This window comes from Schistocerca americana, chromosome 3 (assembly GCF_021461395.2).
Source record: "Schistocerca americana isolate TAMUIC-IGC-003095 chromosome 3, iqSchAmer2.1, whole genome shotgun sequence".
In the NCBI taxonomy this organism is placed as follows: domain Eukaryota; kingdom Metazoa; phylum Arthropoda; class Insecta; order Orthoptera; family Acrididae; genus Schistocerca; species Schistocerca americana.
Window position 1 is genome coordinate 246,176,054 of NC_060121.1, and position 8,696 is coordinate 246,184,749.

Genomic DNA, 8,696 nt, shown 5'->3' on the forward strand with positions numbered 1-8,696 from the left:
GTGTGTACCATTTGCTTGTTGTTATGAGTGTTTCTTGTTCACGTGTGCTTGTGTATGTGTTTGTACTCTGTTTGTTTGTGTTCTGTGTGCCTATGTTTGTAACTTAGTAAAAAGTTATTTATTTTTGTGTGTTAAGCGTCCCCTAGCTTTGTTTGTTGCTTCGTGCTTCCACTTCACGATCAGGTCACTAAACATCGGCTTGAGCAACTTTACAAGGGTTCAAATGCGACTGACGGATTTGATACCCAGGTGACATGACTAGTCCACGTTCGAAGGCTCTTAGGGTTCTCCTGACGAAGCGCTGAGCTATTGCTGCTTCTTTACTGACAACACAATACTCCCAGCTATGTTTCATACTGGCGGGTCCGCCTCCCGTGTCGTCTAGTGATTAATTCCGCAGCACGTTGTGACGCCCGGATGCCTTTGATCCCATTTTGTATGTAAGCAGAAACAATCATTTCAAATCGCATTTCATTTATTAAGACGCCGATATTTTAAATCGTACACTAGTTCTTTGACAAAAATACATCTTAATGCATGAAATCTGTCTCTAATGCCTCAGAAATTCTTATAAAATATACAGTGAGGTAACTAAAATACCTCGTAATCTCGTCTCGGGCCTCCGTTTGCCCGGCGTAGTACAGCAACTCAACGTGGCACGGACGCAACAAATCGTTGGAAGTCCCCAGCAGACACATTGAACCATGCTACCTCAATAACCGTCCATAAATGCAGAAGCGCTGCCCGTTCAGGATATTACACACGAACTGACTTCTCAATTATGTCCCATACATGTTCGATGGGATTCATGTCGACCGATCCGGGTGACCAAATCATCCCTCGAATTGTCCAGAATGTTCTTCGAACCAGTCGCGAGCAATTGCGGCCCAGTGATATGATGTATTGTCGTCCATACAAATTCCACAGTTTTGGGGAAATGAAGTTCATGAATGTTGCCGAACATAACTATTTCCAGTCAACGATCGGTTCAGTTGGACCAGTGGATTCGTTTCATTCCATGTAAACACAGCCCACACCAATATGGAGCCACCACCAGCTTTGCAAAGTGCGTTGTTGGATCTACGGCTTCGTGGGGTCTGCGCCACATTCGAATCCTACCATCAGTTCTTACAAACTAAAATCGGGGCTCATCTTACCTTTCCATGTTTTCCATTCATCTGGGATCCAACCGATATTGTCACGAGGGCTGCAGGCGATGTCATCCTGTAACCAAAGGCATTCGCTTCGGTCGTCTGTCGCCATGACGCCAGATCTCACTGCACAGTCCTAACCGACACGTCCATGTTACGTTCCACACACATTTCTGTAGTTCATTCACGCACTGTTGCTTTTCTGCTCAGACGCCGCTGCTCTCGGTCGTTAAGTGAAGGCCATCGCCGGCCGGAGTGGCCGTGCGGTTCTAGGCGCCACAGTCTGGAACCGCGTGACCGCTACGGTCGCAGGTTCGAGTCCGGCCTCGGGCATGGATGTGTGTGATGTCCTTTGGTTAGTTAGGTTTAAGTAGTTCTAAGTTCTGGGGGACTGATGACCACAGCAGTTAAGTCCCATAGTGCTCAGAGCCATTTGAACCATTTTTGAAGGCCATCGGCCGCAGCAGTGTCAGTGATGAGACGTAATGTCTGAAATTTGGTACTCTCGGCATAATCTTGACATTGTGGATCTTGTAATATAGAATTTCCTAACGATTTTCGAAATGGGCATATCCTATGCGCCTAGGTTCAACTACCAGTCCACGTTAAAAGTCTGTTAATTCCCGTCGTGCCCCCACAATTATGTCGGAAACCTTTCCACGTGAATCACCTGAGTACAAATCACAGCTCCACCAATGCACTGCCCTTTTATACCTTGTACACAGGATACTACCGCCATCTGTATACGTGCATAACGGCATCCCATGAGTTTTGTTACCTCAGTGATTTCTTAAGATATGAGCATGGAAAATATACGTTTTAAGACATGATTGTCCTGCACTTGATTTGTCACAAATTATCCAGTATCAGCTAATACGAGCTACTCTTGATGCAGAAACTTCATAGGAGAGTGTCCAATTTCCATCATTCGGATTTTTTGTAACTGCACGATTTATATAATTCGTGCTTCTCTGACACAGTCTCTTTTAAATACATCTTTAGTATGGATAGAGACTGTGATTGCTGTGTGCAGGTACGAGTCAAGTTGGTGACACTTCCGCTCTCAGCTCCAGGCTGTGATCGCTTCAGTTACACAGCTTGAAGCTGCAGTGGATGGCCATCACTGTTGTGAGCTGACCGTGGGGATCCAAAGAACGTGCAGCACGTCTGTGCCCGCCGATCAGTCCACACCGGTGGCCAGCCCAGCTTAACTGAGGTTAACCCCTTACCAGTGGTGAAGTGGGAGCTCACCTCGCCGGCCTGTGTGGCCGTGCGGTTCTAGGCGCTTCAGTCTGGAACCGCGTGACCGCTACGGTCGCAGGTTCGAATCCTGCCTCGGGCATGGATGTGTGTGATGTCCTTAGGTTAGTTAGGTTTACGTAGTTCTAAGTTCTAGGGGACTGATGACCACAGATGTTAAGTCCCATAGTGCTCAGAGCCATTTGAACCATTTTTGAGGTCACCTCGGGGCGTGGCAGGCGGCGAAAGATTTCCCAGGAGACCGAAACTAAGGCCTACCCAGTTAGTCTGAAAAACAGGTTCCAGATGCCGTCTGTGGTGGACACTGTTCCTCAGCCAGGTGCAGTCACTTGTCCTGTTTCAGAGGAAACCTCTCAGTGTGCAAAATCTGGCAATCACAGAGGGTGGGATTATTGGTAGTTGGGAGCTCCAGCGCTAGGACCGTTATGAGGCCCTTAGGGACATGGCTGCCAAGGAGAGGAAGAAAGCCAAAGTGCACTTCATGTCCATACAGGTTGGAGTCATTCCAGACGTGGAATGGGTCCTTCCAGATGCCATGAAGAGCACAGCTGCAGCCAACTGCAGATGGTAACTCACGTCGGTGCCAATGATGTGTGTCGCTTTGAATTGGAAGAGATCCTCTCTGGTTTCGAGCGGCTATCAGAAGTGATAAAGGCTACCAGTCTTGCTTGGGAGATGAAAGCAGCAGAGCTCGCCATTTGCAGCATGGTCGATAGGACCGACTGAGGGCCTCTGGTATGAATCAGACGCTCAGGCGGTTCTGCGACCGTGTAGGCTGCAGATTCCTCGACTTGCGCCATAGGGTGGTTGGGTTTCAGATTCTATTAAATAGGTCAGCAGTCCACTACACGCAGGAGGCAGCAACACGGGTGGCAGGGGCTGTGTGGCGTGGACTGGGCGGTTTTCTTAGGTTAGAGGGTATTAGAGAAACAGGAAAAGGGCTTTAGCCTCAAAGGGTGCAGGTCGAACACAGGAAGAACGTAGATCCGGGAACCATCGGTACAATAGTCGTAAATTTTCTTAGCTGTGTTGGAAAGTACCAGAGATCCAAGCGCTAATTCAAAGCACTAATGCTCAGATCGTTATAGGCACTGAAAGCTGGCTGAAGTCGAAGATAAGCTCAGTCGAAATTTTTCGAAGGACCTAAGGTGTTCAGAAAGGATAGGCTAAACACAGTTGGTGGTGGCGTGTTTGCCGCGCGGGATTAGCCGAGCGGTCTCAGGCGCTGCAGTCATCTACCGTGCGGCTGGTCCCGGCGGAGGTTCGAGTCCTCCCTCGGGTATGGGTGTCTGTGTTTGTCCTTAGGATAATTTAGGTTAAGTAGTGTGTAAGCTTAGGGACTGATGACCTTAGCAGTTAAGTCCCATAAGATTTCACGCACATTTGAACATTTTTTTGTGGCGTGTTCGTTGTTGCTAGTAGTGGTTTACCTTGTAGCGGAATTGAAGTAGACAGTTTCTGTGAAACAGGTTATAGGTCATTCTTGGCAACCAGAATAAAATAATAATCGGATCCTTTTACCGACCTCCCACCTCATATGATACAATTGCTGAAAGTTTCAAAGAAAATTTGAGTCTATTTCCAAACACGTACCCGCCTCAGACAGTTATAGTTGGTGGTTACTTCAATTTACCCATGAGATATTGGCGAAAATATATGCATAAAACATCATCCGAAATTGGCTAAACGCGTTCTCTGAAAATTATTTCGAGCAGTAAGTTCATGAGCCCACTCGAATAGTGAACAGTTGTGAAAACACACTTGATCTGTTAGCAACAAAGAATCCTGAGCTTAAGGATACAGGTATTAGTGAACACGGGGCTATCGTAGCGAGATTGAATACTGTAACCCCCAAATCACTCGAAAATAAACGAAAAATATAACTGCACAAAAAAGCAGTTGAAAATTCACTGACGGCTTCCTGAGAGACAATCTCCACTCCTTCCAAATTAAGAATGTGCCGGTAAGTGTAGACCAGATATGGCTTGAATTCAAAGAAATAGTATCGACAGCAATCGAGAGTTTACACCGAATAAATTAACAAATGACGGAGGTGATATCCCTTCGTACACAAAACTGGTCAGAACACTGTAGCAGAAATAACAAGAAAAAGCATGCCAAATTTAAACGAACACAAAATCTCCAAGATTGGCGATCTTTTCCAGCAGGTAGAAATTTAGCGCGGACTTCAATGCGAGATGAGTTACTAAACATAGTAACTCTGTTTTAGCAGCACTGTCATCGATAGTATTTCCTCCGAAATTCTTTCGCCAAAGATGGCGAAGTAAATATTCCAGAATTCGAAACAAGAACAGCTGCCAACTTGAGTAAGTTAGAAGTAGATATCCTCGAAGCAGTGAAGCAACTTAAATCACTTAATAAAAGCAAGTCTTCCGGTCCAGACAGTATACCAATTAGGGTCCTTTCAGAATATGCTGGAGCAATAGCTCCATACTTTACAACCGTATACATCCGCTCGCTCGACGAAAGATCCGTATCCAAAGACTGGAAAGTTGCACAAGCCACACCGGTATTCAAGAAAGGAAGTAGGAGTAATCCACTAAATCAGGAATCAACGTCAATATATAGCAGGATTTTGGAATATATATGGTGTTCGAACATTATTAATTACCTCGAAGAGAATGGTCTATTGACACGCAATCAACACGGATTTAAAAAACATCGTTCTTGCGAGACACAACTAGCTCTTTACTCACAGGGAGTGTTGAGTGCTATTGACAAGGGTTTTCAAATTGATTCCGTATTTCTAGATTTCCATAAGGCTTTTGACGCTATACCTCACAAGCGGCTTTTAGTGAAATTGAGCGCTTATGGAATATCGTCTCGTTTATGTGGCTGGGTTCGTGATTTCCTGTCAGAGAGGTCACATTTCGTAGTAACTGGCCGAGAGTCATCGAGTAAAACGGAAGTGATTTCTGGCGTTCCCAAGCCAGTGTTGTAGCCCCTCTGCTGTTCCTTGTCTATATAAACGATTTAGGAGACAATCTGAGCAGCCGTCTTAGGTTGTTTGCAGATGATGCTGTCGTTTATCGTCTAGTAAAGTCATCAGAAGATCAAAACAAATTGCTAAATGATTTGGAAAAGATATCTGTTTGGTGCGGAAATTGGCAAGTGTAAGGCATCCACATGAGTGCGAAAAGAAAGCCGTTAAACTTCGGTTACACGATAACTAAGTTAAATCTAAAGGTCGAAAATTCAACTAAATACCCAGGAATTATAATTACCAACAACTTAAATTGGAAAGTATACAGAAAATGTTGTGGGAAAGGCGAACCAAAGCTATTGTATTGGCACAATACTTAGAAGATGCAACAGACCTTCTAAAGAAACTGCCTACATTACGCTTCTCCGTTCTCTTTTGGATTACTGCTGCACGGTGTGGGATCATTACCAGATAGGATTAACGGCGTACGTAGAGAAAGTTAAAAGAAGAGCAGCACCTTTTGTATTATCGAGAAATAGGAGAGTGTCACTGACATAACACAGTATTTTAGATCTACATCATTAAAACAAAGGCGCTTTTCGTTGCGGCGGAATCTTCTCACTAAATTTCATTTACTGACTTTCTCCTCCGAATACGAAAATATTTTGCTGACGCCGACCTACATATGGAGAAACGTTCGTCATAATAAAATAAGGGAAATCAGAGATCGCACAGAAAGCTGCAGGTGTTCGTTTTTTCGCGCGCTGTTCGAGAGTGGAGTAATAGAGAATTATTGTGGAGATGGCTCGATAAACCCTCTGCCAGGCACTTAAATGTGACTTGTAAAGTACCCACGCAGATGTAGATGTAGATGTCTCCCACAAACAGTGAGAAACAGTCTAAATGACAGGTTTGAAAAATCAAACTGTCGCGAATATAACTGCCATGTCGAAGATATCCATATTCACTAAACACACATTCCTTTGAGGATTTAAGTTATGCGTCCGCAGAAAAATGCAGTCGATTTGACGCCTGTGGTTTGTGTATCACGAAATGGCAGAAACCAGATTTTTACTGACTGCTTACCTTCTGCCTGCTGCCGTTTCTCCGTGCCCTTCCAGCATTTCACGGTTTTCTCAAGATTTTGCTGAACGATGACGGAACCATTCACGCTGCTCGCCATTCGACTGGTCTCAGACTGATGCTAAGCAACGGCACGGGCCGCTCTAGGGACTGCTGTATTGTTGAGAATAGCGTCATGCCGCGATTCGTCGAGACCCACGACAAAGACAGGCCGTGGCGCGTACGTCACATCACGTGACAATGCAGGTCTTACGATTGCCAGCAGCCGTCTCTGGCGGGGAATGAGTAACTACTTCGTACGACTTTAATAATTCTTTATTACTTGTTTAAACGCATGCAGGTTTTCGACGGCATACGACAAAATTAAGTACTTTAGTGGGTACTTTTTCAATTAAATATTTCCCGTGAGCTCTGCACGGAGCTGAGCGTTCGCGAAGTATGGCGGACAAGCCGACTCGAGGTTCACGAGGAAGACAGGCCGCGGCGCGTACGTCACGAGGGTAGTCCTGAACTCGCTCGCTCGCTCAGCTCAACAAACAAAATGCGTTTCTGATCCTGTTAACTCACAGCTGGGCGTGTAAGTTCTAACGAGAATTGCATCTTCCACTGTAATCTGCTGTTATGAAGTCTTACTGATTAACAGTACTACAACAAAATTTAATTTAAGATCAAGACTCGCTATAAATGGTATAAAGGCTTGTTTATAGCATTTAGTCTCTTCTGCTTAACAGTACTCATTACATGCTGGAAGTGCTGCCTTATTCAACAGATAATCATTTTAGCACGATTTTATTTTATTGTACGCCAGTACAGCCATAAATTAAAAGCAGACCCATGGACTTCCCATTATTACAGGACTAATAACAGTAAGATTCCATAATAGCGCATTCCAGTAGAAGATTCAGTTTTCGTTTGTACGGACACGCCTAGTTGCGAGTTAACACGTATTGAAACGTAGTTTGTCTGCTGATTTGAGCGAGCGAGCGAGCGAGCGCAGGACTACCTTCGTGACGTAAGCGCCGCGGTCTATCTTTCTCGTAGGCCTCGAGCCGACTAGCGTGGCGTCACAATTTCGTTGCAGGGCCCGTATATGTCGTTGGCCCCGGCAATTTGTTTCATACTCTAAGGCAGTGGTCGTCAAACAGCGGCCCGCGAGCCGCTTGCTGCCATCAGGTTTTCGTGCGGCCCGCTGTTCTAACAAGGGAACCTCCCCATCGCACCCCCCTCAGATTTAATTACAAGTTGGCACAGTGGATAGGCCTTGAAAAACTGAACACAGATCAATCGAGAAAACAGGAAGAAGTTGTGTGGAACTATGAAAAAAATAAGCAAAATATACAAACTGAGTAGTCCATGCACAACATATGCAGCATCAAGGGCATTGTAAGCTCTGAAGCGTCGTGGTCCCGTGGTTTGCGTGAGCAGCTGCGAAACGAAAGGTCTTTGGTTCAAGGCTCCCTCGTGTGAAAAATTTTTTTATTTTCAGACTATTATCAAAGTTAAGGCACTCAAACATAATCAACTTCGCTCTCCAAAATTCCAGGACATGTTCCGATTTGCTTGGACACATGCAGGATTTGACGGTCTACACACAGAAAAATTTGAAAACGTTAGAAACATATGTTTTGACAGAGCACAGGGAAAACTGTGCGACTGTGAAACTACTGCAGTCATTTGTTGCAGTTCATGTGACAAACTCCTATATTTTCATCACTTTTTTGGGAGTGATTATAACATCCACAAGAAAACCTAAATCGGCAAGGTAGAAGAAACTTTTTACCCATTCGCCAAGTGTACAAGTTAGATGGGTCGACAACATATTCCTGTCAGGTGACTCACATGCCGTCACCAGTGTCGTATAGAATATATCAGACGTGTTTTCCTGTGGAGGAATCGGTTGACGTACGACCTTGCGAGCAAATGTTTTCGGTGCCCACTGGAGAGGCACGTCATTTCGTCTACTAATCGCACGGTTTTGCGGTGCGGTGGCAAAACACAGACACTAAACTAATTACAGTGAACACAGACGTCAATGAACGAACGGACGGATCATAACTTTGCGAGAATAAAGATAGTAAAATTTTCACCCGATGGAAGACTTGAACCCAGGACCTCTCCCTCCAGAGCTGCTCACGCTAACCACGGGACCACGGCGCTCCTAAGCTCATAATATCCTTAATGTTACTTATGTTGCACATGGACTACTCAGGTCGTATATTTTGCTTATTTTTTTCGTAGTTCCACACAACTACTTCCTG